The sequence below is a fragment of the Scyliorhinus torazame genome, chromosome 4 (assembly GCF_047496885.1).
Source record: "Scyliorhinus torazame isolate Kashiwa2021f chromosome 4, sScyTor2.1, whole genome shotgun sequence".
Lineage (NCBI taxonomy): Eukaryota > Metazoa > Chordata > Chondrichthyes > Carcharhiniformes > Scyliorhinidae > Scyliorhinus > Scyliorhinus torazame.
In genome coordinates, this window is record NC_092710.1 from 23,805,081 (window position 1) to 23,821,868 (window position 16,788).

The 16,788-nt window shown below is 51.0% G+C and overlaps 1 long non-coding RNA gene across 1 annotated transcript in view; it reads left to right on the forward strand.

Annotated features, from left to right (window-relative positions):
* The first annotated feature begins 1,514 nt into the window (after positions 1-1,514).
* The window catches only part of LOC140411568 (uncharacterized), a 66,802-nt gene continuing 51,528 nt past the window's right edge, over positions 1,515-16,788 (forward strand). Inside the window, exon 1 of the long non-coding RNA XR_011940866.1 lies at positions 1,515-1,698. This is a non-coding gene — a long non-coding RNA (uncharacterized lncRNA). The remainder of the gene's footprint in view (positions 1,699-16,788) is intronic.

Here is a 16,788-nt window from a genome sequence, read left to right on the forward strand (position 1 = left end):
CTGACCCTGACAGTGCGGCACTCCCTCAGTACTGACCCTCTGACAGTGCAGCACTCCCTCAGTACTGACCCTCTGACAGTGCAGCGCTCCCTCAGTACTGACCCTGACAGTGCGGCACTCCCTCAGTACTGACCCTCTAACAGTGCAGCACTCCCTCAGTACTGACCCTCTGACAGTGCTGCACTCCCTCAGTACTGACCCTCTGACAGTGCAGCCCCTCAGTACTGACTCTCTGACAGTGCAGCACTCCCTTAGTACTGACTCTCTGTCAGTGCAGCACTCCCTCAATACTAACCCTCTGACAGTGCAGCACTCCCTCAGTACTGACCCTCTGACAATGCAGCAGTCCCTCAGTACTGACCCTCTGACAGTGCGGCACCCCCTCAGTACTGACCCTCTGACAGTGCGGTGCTGCCTCAGTACTTACCCTCTGACAGTGCAGCGCTCCCTCAGTACTGACCCTGACAGTGCGGCACTCCCTCAGTACTGACCCTCTGACAGTGCCAGCGCTCCCTCAGTACTGACCCTAACAGTGCGGCACTCCCTCAGTACTGACCCTAACAGTGCAGCACTCCCTCAGTACTGACGCTCACAGTGCAGCACTCCCTCAGTACTGACCCTCTGACAGTGCAGCACTCCCTCAGTACTGACCCTCTGACAGTGCAGCACTCCCTCAGTACTGACCCTCTGACAGTGCAGCACTCCCTCAGTACTGATCATCTGACAGTGCAACACTCCCTCAGCTTTGACCGTCTGTGTCTTTGAGGCCTAGGAGCAATCAACGTCCTAGACCCGTAATCTTTCCCTTTCAAAGCTTCATAGATCTCCAGAAGTTTCTGGAGGTGGTGAGGTGTGGTGGGACCTGGCTGCATTGATGGTTTGACAATCTCATTTTCCAGGAGTTCTCGGTGGTGACACAGCACAAGTGCAGAGGCTTCGGTGAAGTTAGAAAACAGCTCACTGCAGATGGAGTGAATCTGCCCTGCTTTATCCTGCAACTCTCTGTTAGAGAGAGGGTCAGTACTGTGGGAGAGCTGCACTGTCAGAGAGAGGGTCAATACTGTGGGAGAATGCACTGTCAGAGAGAGGGTCAGTACTGAGGGAGCACTGAATTGTTGCATGGTTAAACACAAGAGATGCAGCAGTATTGTATTATTTTGGTACTGAGGGACCTGGGCATGATTGAACCATAGCATGAGGTGCTATATTATGTGGTTCGAGTTTGTATTATTCTCGAGCTCCTGACCTTCAGATTCAGAGATGAGAGAGAGATTGAGACCCACTCAACCAGACCGTTTGTTCAGGATGTGGGATCTTTCCCAATCCACCTGAGAGAGGAGACGGTGCATTTGTCCAAATATTTCCTGACACTCCCAAGTCTGATCATTAAAGGAGTATGTGAGGAATGCAGAACTGCTGAATAAAACCTTGGGGCAGAGAACAAGTTTACGCAGGATATTTATCAAAAACCGGTTTGTTGCCCTGCAGCACATCAGTTCCAGTGAAAGCTGAGACACAATCTCCATTGTGGTGCCTGGAGATCACTGCCAGAATGTGTAGATGTCCGTGTGAGGAAATCATTGCTTTAACCAACAAGCAGTTCCAAGGAATAGGTTGAGAAACAGCACGACAGAGAAAGTGGCCATTCAGCCCATTGCACAATGACTTTGTCTCCCCTACTCTTTCTGCTAAACCTGTGTAAGTATCCCCTTCGATTAGTTGTCCAAATCATTTTCATTTGCTTCTATTTCAGACAACGTATTGCAGATCACATCAACGTGATGAATAGAAATAGTTCTCCTTATCTCTGGATCATTTGGCAAGTATCATAAATTTATTGCCAATGTTGCTGCTGGAGAAGCAGTTCCCACTCATTGATGAATGGTTCTGTTAAATGTCCATTTCGGGTGATCACGTGATGCGTTCACGGGAATAGCAGCTTTTCCACAGGCTCTGGCTCTGCTCATTTTTTGATCCTTCTTTTGTCAAGTTTATGCAGCACATGCTGACCTAATCTTAGGCCATAGTATGTCCCGAGAAGATGCAACACTCCCTCAGTATTGACCGTCTGTGTCTTTGAGGCCTAGGAACTATGAACATCCCAGGCCCGTAATCATTCCCTTTCACAAGTTCATAGATCCGGACCTGGCTCCATGAGGATGTGACAATCTCATTTTTCCAGGAGTTCTCGGTGGCGACACAGCAGAAGCGTAGAGGCTTCGAGGAAGTTAGAAAACAGCTCAATGCAGATGGCGTGAATCTGCCCTGCTTTATCCTGCAACTCTGAGGGTGATATCCCACCACTCCATGCAGACATTCGATAATCTGCCTGCTGCCTTGGTCTATGTGATGTCCACAGAAGGCGAGGCTTTGGACTAACCGTCTGCAGCTCGTTTAAATAATTGGACTTTCTCCCTGTTATAATGCATCTTGTCTGATCTTATATTATTTATCAGGTTGTTGGGAGGTGTTAATAATTGAGCACTATCTCAAATGTTTTTTCCTTAAGAATCACAGGGACTTCATTTATGATAGCTGTGCTGTGTGCTAGGTGGCGGTCTTTTCTTCTCCCTGTTTATGATGGGAATATTGGTTGTTTAGTATCTTTACTTTAATCCTGATAGAATTGAGAGGCACCATTTCCGGGAAGTGGGTGAAAGGTTTAGGACTTCAAGGGTGGTCCCAAAATGCTGGCGGAGCATTTGGCTCCCATTCTCTTTTTGGCATCTCTCTTCTCTTCCTTTTCTTTTTTTTAACAAACAATTTTATTGAGGTTTTTTTTCGCATTGTAAACAGTTACAGCTAACAGAAATGTGCAAACATTAATATAAAACCATCAATATAAAACCACTACTTCAATCAAACCATACTGCACATGCCCGCTCCTCTCCCCTCGACACTACCCGCCTATTTATCCCTCCTACTCTACCCTAATCTCCCCCCGCTCCTGCTGACGTTCACTCTCCCGCGAAGAAGTCGATGAATGGTTGTCACCTTTGGGCGAACCCCAGGACAGATCCCCTCAAGGCGAACTTAATTCTTCCCTCCCCAGAAAACTTGACATGTCCGAAAGCCTTAGTTCACTCTTCGGGGGTTTTGAGTCCCTCCATGCCAGCAGTATCCGTCGCCGGGCTTTTCGGGAAGCAAAGGCCAGAACATCTGCCTCTTTCTCCCCCTGGACTCCCGGGCCTTCCGAAACCCCGAAAATTGCCACCTCTGGACTCACCACCACCCTTGTTTTCAGCACCCGGGACATGACCCCCCGCAAATCCCTCTTGTACCCCCAAGCTTAGGACATGCCCAAAACATGTGAACATGGTTTGCTGGTCCTCCCGCGCATCTAGCGCACTTGTCCTCTACCCCAAAGAATTTGCTCATCCGAGCTACCGTCATGTGGGCCCGGTGAACGACCTTAAATTGAATCAGGCCAAGCCTGGCACATGTTGCGGTTGAATTTACCCTACTCAGAGCTTCCGCCCACAGCCCGTCCTCCATCTCCCCGCCAAGCTCCTCCTCCCATTTGAGTTTCAGTTCCTCCGTCTGGGACTCTTCCCCCTTCATGAGCACCTTGTAGATATCTGAGACTCGACCCTCTCCTCCTTCTCCTCTAGAGACTATTCTGTCCTGGATCCCCATTGGCGGGAGGCGTGGGAAGGAGGGGACCTGTCTGCGTACCTGTAAGTACCTAAAGTCATTTCCCCTTCCCAGACCAAATTTCTTCTCCAAGCCCCTCAAACTCGCAAAGCTACCCTCCAGGAACATATCGCCCACCCTCCCCACCCCCGCCCGCTGCCATGTTCGAAACCCTCCATCCATGTTCCCGGGGGCGAATTGATGGTTATCACAGATTGGAGCCCAAACAGACGCACCACCACCACCCCCCCGCCCCCACATGCCTCCTCCCATTGGCCCCTTATCCGCAGGGCCGCCCCCACTACCGGGCTGGTGGAGTACCTGGCCGGCGATAGCAGTAGGGGAGCCGTGACCAGGGCTGCCAAACTGGTGCCCCTGCACGAAGCCGCCTCCAATCACTCCCAGAGAGACCCCGTACCCACCATCCACTTCCTTATCATGGCTATGTTAGCCGCCCAGTAGTAGTTGATCAGACTCGGCAATGCCAGGCGCCCCTCGCTGCGGCTCCTTTCAAGCATCGCCTTCCTCACCCGTGGGGATTTTCCCGCCCAGACAAAACACATAATGATTTTGCCAGTCCTTTTGAAGAAGGACCGTGGGATAAAGATCGGGAGGCACTGGAAGATGAACAGAAATCTAGGGAGGATTGTCATCTTTACAGTCTGCACCCTCCCCGCCCCGCAGCAGGGGCGGGGAGGGTGCAGACTGTAATTTTCCCCCAAACTGGCCGCCACCGCCGGTGGGGCATTAGGCAGCCCATTCAGGGCAACGTCCACTGTAGCCCCTTTGTGGGTGCCAGACGGGTCCCATGGAGCATAATGCTGGGAAGAGCAGCGCCAGCCAATGGTACCACTGGTACCAGGGATGGGCGCCAAGGCCAGTGGCCGACAATGTAACTGGACCGCTCTGGAAGGGCCCTGCAGTATGGTGCTGAGAGGGTCGCTCACATCGTGGCGGCCTGCTACGTCCTCAACAACATCCTGCAGCAGAGGGGCGATGTGCTGGAGGAGGAGGATGAACGCCAGGCCTCGTCCGACGAGGAGGTTGCGGGGGAGGGCGAAGATGGGGAGGATAGAATAATAATTATAATAATGTTTATTGTCACAAGTAGGCTTACATTAACACTGCAATGAAGTTACTGTGAAAAGTCCCTAGTCGCCACATTCCGGCGCCTGTTTGGGTACACTGAGGGAGAATTCAGAATGTCCAAACTGCCTAATAGCACATCTTTTGCGACTTGTGGGAGGAAACCGGAGCACCCGGAGAAAACCCACGCAGACACGGGGAGAACGTGCAGAGTCCGCACAGACAGTGACCCAAACCAGGAATTGAACCTGGGACCCTGGCGCTGTGAAGCAAACTGTGCTGATATGGAGCCGAGGCAGGCGAGGGAGGGCACACAACATGTGAGCCAGGGCCAATGCGCATGGGACACTCTGATTGCCTCCAGATTCACCGACTCGGGGGTGGGATTGGCCAGGAGACGGACACTGCATCCCAACACCCCCCCCCCCCCCCCCCCCTCCCTTCCCGGCCACCCCTCCGCCTGCAACCCCCTCCTTGATACAAACCTTTTTTGATTTGATTTATTATTGCCACATGTATAAGTATACAGTAAAAAGTATTGTTTATACATGCTATACAAACAATGCATGGGGAAGGAAGGACAGACTACAGAATATAATGTTACAGTCATAGCTAGGGTGCAGAGAAAAGATCAACTTAATACGAGGTAGGTCTATTCAAAAGTCTGATGGCAGTAGGGAAGAAGCTGTTCTTGAGTCGGTTGGTACGTGACCTCAAACTTTGGTATTGTTTTCCTGAGAGAAGAAGGTGGAAGGGAGTATGTCCGGGGTGCGTGGGGGCTTTAATTATGCTGGCTGCCTTTCCGAGGCAGCAGGAATTGTAGCCAGAGTCAATGGATGGGAGGCTGGTTTGTGTGATGGACTGGGCTACATTCAAGACCTTTTGTAGTTTCCTGCTGTCTTGGGCTGAGCAGAATCCATACAGCCAGAAAGAATGCTTTCTATGGTGCATCTGTAGAAGGTGGTGAGGGTTGTAGCTGACATGCCAAATTTCCTGAGTCTTCTGAGAAAGTAGAGTCGTTGGTGGGCTTTTGTAACTATAGTGTCGGCATGGGGGGACCAGGGCAGATTGTTGGTGATCTGGACACCTAAAAACATGAAGCTCTCGACCCTTTCTACTTCGTTCTCATTGATGTAGACAGGGGCATGTTCTCCACTATGCTTCCTGAAGTCGATGACAATCTCCTTCGTTTTGTTGACATTGAGGGAGAGATTATTGTCGTCGCACCAGTTCACCAGATTCTCTATCTCATTCCTGCACTCTGTCTCGTCATTGTTTGAAATATGACCCACTACGGTGGTGTCATCAGCAAATTTGAAAATCGAGTTGGAGGGGAATTTGGCCACACAGTCATAGGTGTATATGGAGTATAGTAAGGGGCTGAGGACACAGCCTTGTTGGGCACCGGTATTGAGGATGATCGTGGAGGAGGTGTTGTTGCCTATCCTTACTGATTATGGCCTGCGGGTTAGAAAGTGCAGGATCCAGTCGCAGAGGGAGGAGCTGAGGCCAAGGCCACGGAGTTTAGAGATGAGTTTTGTAGGAATAATGACGTTGAAGGCTGAGCTGTAGTCGATAAATAGGAGTCTGACATAGGTGTCTTTGTTATCGAGGTGTTCCAGGGTAGAGTGCAGGGCCATGGAGATGGCGTCTGCTGTGGACCTGTTGCAGCGGTAGGCAAACTGTAGTGGATCAAGGCAGTCTGGGAGGCTGGAGTTGATTTGTGCCATGACTAACCTTTCGAAGCACTTCATGATGATGGATGTCAGAGCCACTTGACGATAGTCATTAAGGCACGCTGCTTGGCTTTTCTTTGGTACAGGGATGATGGCCGTCTTCTTGAAGCAGATAGGGACCTCAGACTGTTGTAAAGAGAGGTTGAAGATGTTGAATACCCCCGCCAGCTGATCTGCGCAATACCTGAGTGCTCATCCGGGTACCCCATCCGGGCCAGTGGCTTTCCGTGGGTTGACCTTCGAGAAGGCTGCTCTGACGTCTGCAATGCTGATCTTATATACAAGTTCATCTGAGGCTTCTGGGGTGGAGGGCTTGCTTTCGCTGACCTCTTGCTCACAGCGTGCATAGAATGTGTTGAGCGCATCAGGAGGGGTGCATTGGAGCCGGTGATTTTACATGCCTTCATCTTGTGGCCCGTTATGTCTTGAAGACCTTGCTATAGTCGGTGGGGGTCCGTGTGGCTAGCCTGGGACTCGAGCTTGGTCCGGTACTGTCTTTTGGCATTTTTGATGGATCTCCTTAGATCTCATATCTGGCTTTCCTGTATAGGTCAGGGTCGCCTGACTTGAACGCCTCAGACCTTGACTTCAGCAAGCAGTGGATATCCCTGTTCATCCAGGGTTTCCGGTTGGGAAACACGCGGATTTGCTTCTTTGGCACACAGTCTTCTACACACTGACTAATGAGGTCAGTTACTGTAGTGGCGTAACTCATTCAGGCTGGTTGCAGAGTTTTTAAATACTGACCAGTCCACTAGCCCTAAGCAGTCCCGTAGGACATCATCCGATTTTTCAGACCAACAATGCCCGACTTTCTTTGACGGATTCTCCCGCTTCAGTTCATAAGCCGGGAGCAGGAGCACAGCCTTGTGGTCAGATTTGCCAAAGTGTGGCCGGGCGATAGAGCAGTAGGCATGTTTGATATTTGTGTGGCAGTAGTCCAGGATGTTTGGGCCTCTGGTGGAACAGGTGAGGTGTTGGTGGTAACTTGGTCGTACGCTCTTGAGCTTGGCCTGATTGAAGTCCCCAGCGACAATGAACAAGGCCTCGGGATGTTTTGTTTCAAGGCTATTTATGGTGGTGAATATTTCGTCCAATGCGATTTTCACATTCGCATGGGGTGGGATGTAAACTGCCGTCAGGATAACAAAGCTGACCTCCCGCGGAAGGTAGTAGGGGTGGCATTTTAGCGTCAGGTATTCTCGGTCCGGGGAACAGAAACTCTCCAATGTTGCGACATCTAGTCACCAGGAGGTGTTAATTAGGAGGCAGACCCCACCTCCCCTAGACTTGCCTGAGGCTGCCGTACGGTGCATTCTGTGGATCGAAAAGCCCTTTGGTTGTAGGGCACAGTCCAGTGAAGCAGGAGTGAGCCATGTCTCCGTAAATCAGAGCACACAGCAGTCCCTCAGTTCTCTTTGCAAAATGAGTCTGGCTTTAACTTCATCAAACTTGTTTTCTGGAGGTTGGACATTAGCTAGGGGTAAGCGAGGCAGAGGGGCTTTGGGGCCGCATTGTTTCACTCTCACCCACAGGCCTGCACCCCACCATGAACTTTCTCCCATCCCCCCCCACCGCACCAGCTCTCTGGCCAGCCCAGACCAGCCCATCACTCAAACCCATCAGGCAGAGCACCGAGGAGGTTGCAACAGTGTGAACAGGTGTTTAACATGAACAAATATATACAGATTTGTGCCCAAGACCCTATCACTAAACTGTGCTCTGCACCCGTGCCAAATTAACTGGTGTATAACTTTCTTGCCTTACGGCTCAGTGAGTCAGTACTGAGGGAGTGCTGCACAGTCGGAAGGTGAGTCCTGAGGGAGGGCTGCACTGTCAGAGGGTCAGGACTGAGGGAGTGCTGCACTGTCAGAGGGTCAGTACTGAGGGAGCGCTGCACTGTCACAGGGTCAGTACTGAGGGAGTGCTGTACTGTCAGAGGGTCAGTACTGAGGGAGTGCTGCACTGTCAGAGGGTCAGTACTGAGGGAGTGCTGCACAGTCACAGGGTCAGTACTGAGGGAGTGCTGTACTGTCAGAGGGTCAGTACTGAGGGAGAGTTGCACTGTCACAGGGTCAGTACTGAGGGAGTGCTGTACTGTCAGAGGGTCAGTACTGAGGGAGAGCTGCACGATCAGTGCGTCAGTATTGAGGGAGTGCTGCACTGTCAGAGGGTCTGTACTGAGGGAGTGCTGCACTGTCAGAGGGTCAGTACTGAGAGAGTGCTGTACTGTCAGAGGGTCAGTACTGAGGGAGTGCTGCACTGTCAGATTGTCAGTACTGAGGGAGTGCCGCACTGTCAGAGGGTCAGTACTGAGGGAGCGCTGCAGTGTTGGAAGGTCAGCACTTACAGACTGCTGCTTTGGGTAAATTATGTAACAATTCTCTCGATCTGACTCAATACTCTGATTAGAGAGGCAGAACTCAGCAAGAGTGAATGAGAATTCGGAAAGAATGAGTGAAACATTTAGACACCAGGTCATTAGAATGCTGAATCGACTTTTTACATTGACCTGAGAAAGCCTCAGTAACCTCTGCGTGACTTGAATCAATAAAGGTGTCCAAACTGCTCACTCAAGCTGAAATGTGGGTGGGGAATGTTTTTAAAGTAGCCGTTTCTCTGATTCAGATGACTGCAACAGGTATTGTCCATGTAAGTTGGCACAGTGAACAGTATTCAGTAAGATGTACTGAGGTGTGTGTGTCAATACGGGAGGCGCTGCCATGAGTCAATCATCACAGGTGACATGAAACAAACATGGAAACCTGGGATGAGAGTTAATGTGGAGAGAGTGAAGAATCTGCAATCGTTCTCCTTGGAGTAGAGATGTTGTAAATCATAGAATGAAATTACACAGAGTCTGCCTTTCAAATACATATCCAATTAATCACAATCTCCGTTCTCTTTCCACAATTGTTATGGGCCAGGGTTTAGAGAACCCCAAAGTGTATCATGGAGTTCACCTGACCCACAACTTTTAATAGATTGTGATATGGGGAGCACACGGCCCACTCTACAGGTGTGGTACAGCAGAAATGGAAAAGTATTTTTTAAGCAAAACAATGTTTATTCTATGAACTCAAGTTAACCTTCTTAAAACATACAGTGAACATCTTAGCAACCATCAATTCAAATACAACCCCCAAAGAATACAGCACTAAGTAATCCTTCATAAATTCCCCAAACAACATTCCATAGATTACCATAGAATTTACAGTGCAGAAGGAGGCCATTCGGCCCATCGAGTCTGCACCGGCTCTTGGAAAGAGCACCCTACCCAAGGTCAACACCTCCACCCTATCCCCATAACCCAGTAACCCCACCTAATCCCCATAACCCAGTAACCCCACCCAACACTAAGGTCAATTTTTGGACACTATGGGCAATTTATCACGGCCAATCCACCTAACCCGCACATCTTTGGACTGTGGGAGGAAACCGGAGCACCCTGAGGAAACCCACGCACACACGGGGAGAATGTGCAGACTCCGCACAGACAGTGACCCAAGCCGGGAATCGAACCTGGGCCCCTGGAGCTGTGAAGCAATTGTGCTATCCACAATGCTACCGTGCTGCCCTATTCAGAAGACAAAAGACCCTTTTAACACAAAGATTAGGTTTAAATTCACTATTGAGCAGTTATTAGTTTTAAATCACCAAAGGATCGATTTACAGTCTTTAGATTGCAGAGAGAGAGACTAATACACCCCCTGGCTCTGACTGCAGCTAACCAGCTCTGAAAAGCGAAACTAAAACACACCCTGCAGCAAACAGCCTAAAATGAAAGTAAAAAGCTGACAGACAGCCCAGCTCCACCCACTCTCTGACATCACTGCTGTAATAAACACCCATTTCTTAAAGGGACACCCACTACAGAATACACACCCATTTCTTAAAGGTACTCTCACATGACGCCTCCCCCCAAGAAAAAAAAACCCATCAACTTCAAGATGGTTTCATCTTTCACCTTTTCACTATCTTTTAAGAAATACACACAGTAAATATACTTTTTTGTTTAAAAAAACACGCAAACAGGTATAATAATATTGTTCATTTTCTTCCTCCTCCAACTGAAACTGCTTCTGTTCATCACATTCCTGACAAAGCATCGGCTATCACATTTTCCCGTCCTGCCACATGTACTATTTTTTAATGAAATGGCTGTAACTATAAACTCCAGCGAAACAGCCTTGCATTGTTGTTCCAGAATCGCTCCAAAAACGTCAACGGATTATGATCAGTATATAATAGTGTCAGACGGATTGCTGGTCACATAAATGTAAAAATGTTGCAAAGCCAGCACCAAACTCAAAGTCTCCTTCTCCTTTTCTGGTGAGAATTCAATTTCTTTGAAAAATAACCAATAGGCCGCTCTAGCCCTTCGTCGTCATCTTGTAGAAGCACCGCACATACACCCACATCACTCGCATCAACAGCCACTTTGAAAGGTTTGCTCAAATTTGGGATGTCTAACACAGGAGCAGTGGTTAACACAGCCTTCAGGCCGTCAAATGCCTGTTGACACTCTGCTGTCCACTGGAATTTGTTACGCTTCTTGAGCATGTCCGTCAGTGGAGTGACCACACTGCTAAGATTCGGTCCAAATTTCCGGTAAAATCCACTCATCCCAAGAAATCGCATTATTTCCCGTCGTGTCAAGTGTATCGCAAACTCCCCAATAACTTTTGTTTTCATATCCCGTGGGACCATTTGACCCTGTCCAATTGTATGTCCAAGGAAAGTGACTTGGGCTTTTCCAAATTCACTTTTGGCTAGGTTTATCATCAGACCCGCCTCCTGAAGTCGATCGAATAACTCCATCAGATGTTTTAAATGTTCTTTCCATGTGTGGTTGAAAAGTACCACATCGTCGATGTATACCACACATGGAAAGAACATTTAAAACATCTGATGGAGTTATTCGATCGACTTCAGGAGGATTAATTGGGTAATCCTGAAATGACTTTGTTAGTTAACCGCTGAAATGTGGCTGGGACATTTTTCATGCCAAATGGCATAACTTTGATTGGTATATACCATCTGGAGTCACAAAAGTTGAAATCTCCTTCGCCCTTTCTGATAAAGGTACCTGCCAGTAAAACCTTTAAGTAAATCCAATTAGGAAATAAAATCGGATTGTCCCACTTTCTCAATGCAATCCTCCAAACGTGGGATAGGATAAGAGTCCGTTCTTGTAACTGCATTAACCTTTCTATAATCCACACACAACCGTTGGGTACCGTCTGGTTTTGGTACCATCACTATGGGTGACCTCCATTGGCTGCAACCCACTTCAATTATGCCATTTTTAAGCATACTCTCAATCTCTTTGTTAACCTGTGCCAATTTTAAAGGGTTAAGTCTGTATGGATGTTGTTTGATTGGAACAGCATTTCCCACATCTACATCATGTATAGCCATTTTAATACTTCCCAATGTACCTCTACAAACTTGCCCACGTGATATCAATAACTCTTTCAGGTCAGTTTGTTTTTCCTCTGGAAGGTAACTCAACAATTTATCCCAATTTTTAAGAGCATCATTTTCCAATTTGATTTGAGGTATGTCAAATTCACAGTCATCTGGATTGGTTCGTCACTGAGTTAGAATCATTAAAACCTCCTCCTTTTTCTCTCCTTCCCTTTCAAAGTAGTTTTAAACATATTCACATGACACACTTGGTGAGTCTTCCTGCTATCTGCTGTTTTTACCAAATTATTCACCTCACTTAATTTCCTTTTAATCTGATAAGGTCCACAAAACCTAGCTTTTAAAGCTACCACTGGTAACAACACTAAAACTCAATCTCCACTGGCAAAACTACGAACTTTGGATTTCTTGTCCGCTTCCTGTTTCATCACATTTTGTGCAACTTTTAAATGTTGTCCAGACAATTCACCTGCTCTGTTTAATCATTCCCTAAAATTTGACACATAATCCAATAATGTAATCTCCGATTTCTCACTCACCAATTTTTCCTTGATCAATTTAAGTGGTCCTCTTACCGCGTGACCAAAAATTAGTTCAAAAGGACTGGATTTGGTTGACTCATTAGGTGCATCCCTAATTGCAAACAGTACGAATGGAATTCCTTTATCCCAATCCTCTGGATAATCGTGAGAATAAGCCTTCAACATTGTCTTTCATGTCTGATGCCAACTTTCTAATGCTCTCTGCGATTCTGGATGGTACGCAGTTGATTTAAATTGTTTTATTCCTAAGCTATCCATAACTTCTTTGAATAACCTTGAGGTAAAATTTGATCCTTGATCCGATTGTATTTCTGTGGGTAGTCCATATCTAGTAAAGAATTGAAGTAACTCCTCCATAATCTTTTTAGCTGTAATATTGCATACTAGAAAGACCTCTGGAAACCTAGGAGAGACATCCATTATCGTCAAAAGATATTGATTCCCACTTTTCGTTTTAGGAAGCGGTCCTACTCAATCAATTAGGACCCTTGTAAAAGGTTCCTCAAATGCTGGAATGGGTATTAAGGGCACTGGTTTTATCACTGCTTGAGGTTTCCCTATCACTTGACATGTGTGACATGATTGACAAAATTTAATTACATCTTTATCTAGTACAGGCCACTAAAAATGTTTTGGGATTTTAGCTTGAGTTTTCCTTATTCCCAAATGACCTCCCACTGGTACCTCATGTGCAACTCGCAATACCGCCTTTCTATACCCTACCAGCAAGACTACTTGATTAACTTCTGCTCACTTTTCATCCGCCTGCATATGTAAAGGTCTCCATTTTCACATCAAGACAGCACTTTTACGTGAATAACACTATGGTATACACGCTGATTCATCTTCCGTATATGGGGCGTCATTCTCCGACCCCCCAGCGGGTCGGAGAATGGCCGTTGGCCGCCGTGAACCCGCCCCCGCCAGTTGCCGAAGTCTCCGAAGGGAGAAAAGTCAGCGGGGCGTTAATGGCGCCGCAGCCGTCAGAGAATGGCACGGGTGTGCGCAAGGCAGCCGATTTTGGGCCTGCCGATATTCTCCCGTCCGGATGGGCCGAAGTCCCGTCGACGTGATGACGGGTCACGTCGACGTAAATCAAACCTCCTTTTAATCGGCGTCAACCTGTGCTCCAGGTTCACGCCGACCAGCGTGGAGGTGAGTGACGGCCTGGGGTTTGGCCGCTGGGCAGGCGATGGCGTGGCCGCAGTCTGAATGTGTGGGGAGAGGTGTGTCTAGGGTTGTGTGTGTGTGCGTGCGGCGGGGGGGGTGGTTAGAGTGGGCTGGGCTCCGGGGGAGTGCCGGGAGGGGGGTCAGTGCCGGGGAGTAGGATGGGGGGTACGTGCCAGGGAGGGGGATGGGGGGGGGGCCGTGCCGGGGAGGAGGATGGGGGGTCTGTGCCGGGGAGGGGGATGGATGGGGCCCGTGCCGGGGAGGTGGGGCGGTCCGTGCCGGGGAGGAGGATGGGGTCCGTGCCGGGGAGGAGGACGGGGGGTCCGTGCCGGGGAGGGGGATGGGGGGGGATCCGTGCCGGGGAGGAGGATGGGGGGTCCGTGCCGGGGAGCAGGATGGGGGGCACGTGCCGGGGAGGGGGGGGGTGGGGTCCGTGCCGGGGAGGAGGATGGGGGGCCCGTGCCGGGAAGGAGGAAGGGGTCCGTGCCGGGGAGGAGGATGGGGGGTCCGTGCCAGGGAGGTGGATGGGGGGGGGGGGTCAGTGCCGGGGAGGAGGATGGGGGGTCCGTGCCGGGGAGGGGGATGGGGGGCCGGTGCCGGGGAGGAGGATGGGGGGTCTGTGCCGGGGAGGGGGATGGGGGGGGGCCCGTGCCGGGGAGGAGGTTGGGGGGCCCGTGCCGGGGAGGGGGATGGGGGTCCGTGCTGGGGAGGATGATGGGGGGCCCGTGCCGGGGAGGGGGATGCGAGGGCAAGTGAGTTGGTCCACCTGGCCAGGTGCCAGCCTCCTACAGTTGGACCCATGCGGTCCATGCCACCTGGCTGGGGGGAGAAGGGGATATGGGCAATGATGACATGTCATCGTTTCCCCCCCCCCCCCCCCACCCCAACCAGGCCGTCATGTTTTCCGATCATCCAGCGATGTTGGCCGCCGTGGCGGCAGCCGCTAATGTCTATGTTGCCCTGGATGAGGAGGAGGAGGAGCGTGCCAGAGAGGCGGCGCAGGATGCCGCAGAGGGGCAGGCGGCAGCCGCCCAGGCTGGAGGGACACCTGACCCACAGGACGAGGAGGGGGAGGAGGACGTCGCGGCCCCACGGCAACGGAGGCACCCGAGGGCGCCCCGTGTGTACCGGCCCCAGCAGTCATACCAGGACCTCACGGACCGGGAATGCAGGAGGAGACTCCGGATGAGGCGGGAAACCGTGGCACAGATCTGCCACCTGCTGGCACACCTGTCACCGCGTGGCACTGGCGGGGGACACCCTCTCCCCGTGTCCGTCAAGGTTACGGTGGCCCTGAACTTTTATGCAACGGGGTCATTCCAGTCACCGAGTGGGGACCTGTCCGGCATATCGCAGACATCGGTGCATCGGTGCATCCGGGCAGTGACAGATGCCCTATATGCCATGGCGCACTGCTACATCCGCTTCCCTGTGGACCGGGCCAGCCAAGATGCCCAGGCCGTGGGCTTCTCTGCCGTGGCCGGGTTCCCCATGGTCCAGGGCGCGATTGATGGGATGCACGTCGCCGTGCGGCCACCTGCAGATAACAGGGCCGTGTTCACCAATAGGAAGGGGACCTATTTGATGAACATACAGGTGGTCTGTGACCACCGCATGATGATCCTGCACGTCTGCGCCCGTTACCCTGGCAGTGTACACGACTCATACGTGTTGTCGCGGTCATCCATCCCCGGCATGTACGAGGGACGCCATCCCCGGCTGAGGGGCTAGTTGCTGGGCGACAGGGGCTACCCATTGCGATCGTGGCTGATGACGCCTATACGGAGGTCACGCAATGAGGCGGAGAACCGCCACAATGATGCCCATGTAGCGACAAGGGGAGTGATAAGAGAGGTGCTTTGGCGTGCTGAAGATGCGTTTCAGGTGCCTGGACCTCTCTGGGGGCGCCCTCCAGTATCGGTCAGATAGGGTCGGCCGCATCATTGTGGTGTGCTGCGTCCTGCACAACATAGCCCAGCAGAGGGGCGATGTGCCGCAGGCAGAGGAGGGCGGAGTGGAGGAGCAGCAGGAAGAGGCGCAGTCCTCCCCAGATGAGGGGGATGGGGGCAATGGTCAGGGCAGATGGGCTAGACACAGGCGAGTGGCTGTCCATCGTTACCGGCTGGCCCAGCGGGCACGGGACAGGCTGATAGCCGCCCACTTCACTGATTAGATGGGCGTGGGAATCGGGTAGTACGGCCACAGACCGCACACCATGGCAACAGCCGACCACCCACACCCCCCACCCATCCACCCACCCAACACCCTCACCCCCCTCTCCAACCCCACGGGTTACGGGGGTCAGCTCTTTCCAAGTGCCGGTGCAGACACGACGGGCCGATTTGCCTGCTACTGCACTGTAAACTCTATGATCCTATCCCCACCCCAACCCCCTCATTCTCCACCCTCCTCCCCTTTTCTGTTATCCGGTCTCCGCCTTAGGCCCTGTCTTCCATCGGAGATGTTATTGCCTATCGTTCATCTTGTTTTTCTTCTTATGGCTTTGTGCCATCTGGGTGCCCTCTGGCCTTCTCTTTGATCCTTCCCTGGATATTCGTCTGGTGTCTCTTTACGTTCCTCCCCTCCTGCCTCTCACCCCCCTCCCTTGTTCCTGTCTGCTCTGTGTGGCCCTGGTGGTTCCTGTCAGTCCCCCATCTTGGAACAGGCTGATTAATGGCCCCCACGCTTTGTGGATGCCCTCGGATGGTGAACTTGATCTTCTCCAGATGGAGAAATTCTGCCAGATCTGCCAGCCAGTCTGCAGCTGTGGGTGGAGCTGCTGATCGCCAGCCGAGCAGGATTCTCTGGCGGGCGATTCGGGAGCAAAGGTGATTTCCGGTGGCGGCCATGGAGTAAACGGTCGCACATTCAGCAGCCCTCACCCTTGGTGTTTTTTTTAATGGTGTTGAAGCCGGATTTTTCAGAAAATCTCTCAACATAAGTTGATCGAAGGGAGAGGAAAAGGAGGTGACCCTAAATTTATGGAATCATGTCCAAATAAGAGTCGCAAAAGAAGAAACCAAAAGATGAGTGAAAGCAAGAATTAGAGGTCATTGAGCTCAGTGGTAAATGGACAAAGTGTGTCCACGCCAGCTCACTGGTCAATGGAGCAATGGGTCGAGTACCTGGGTGAGAAGTTCGCCCGGCATCGCAAAGAGTTTACAGAAGATGTAACCCAGATGGTGGTCTCG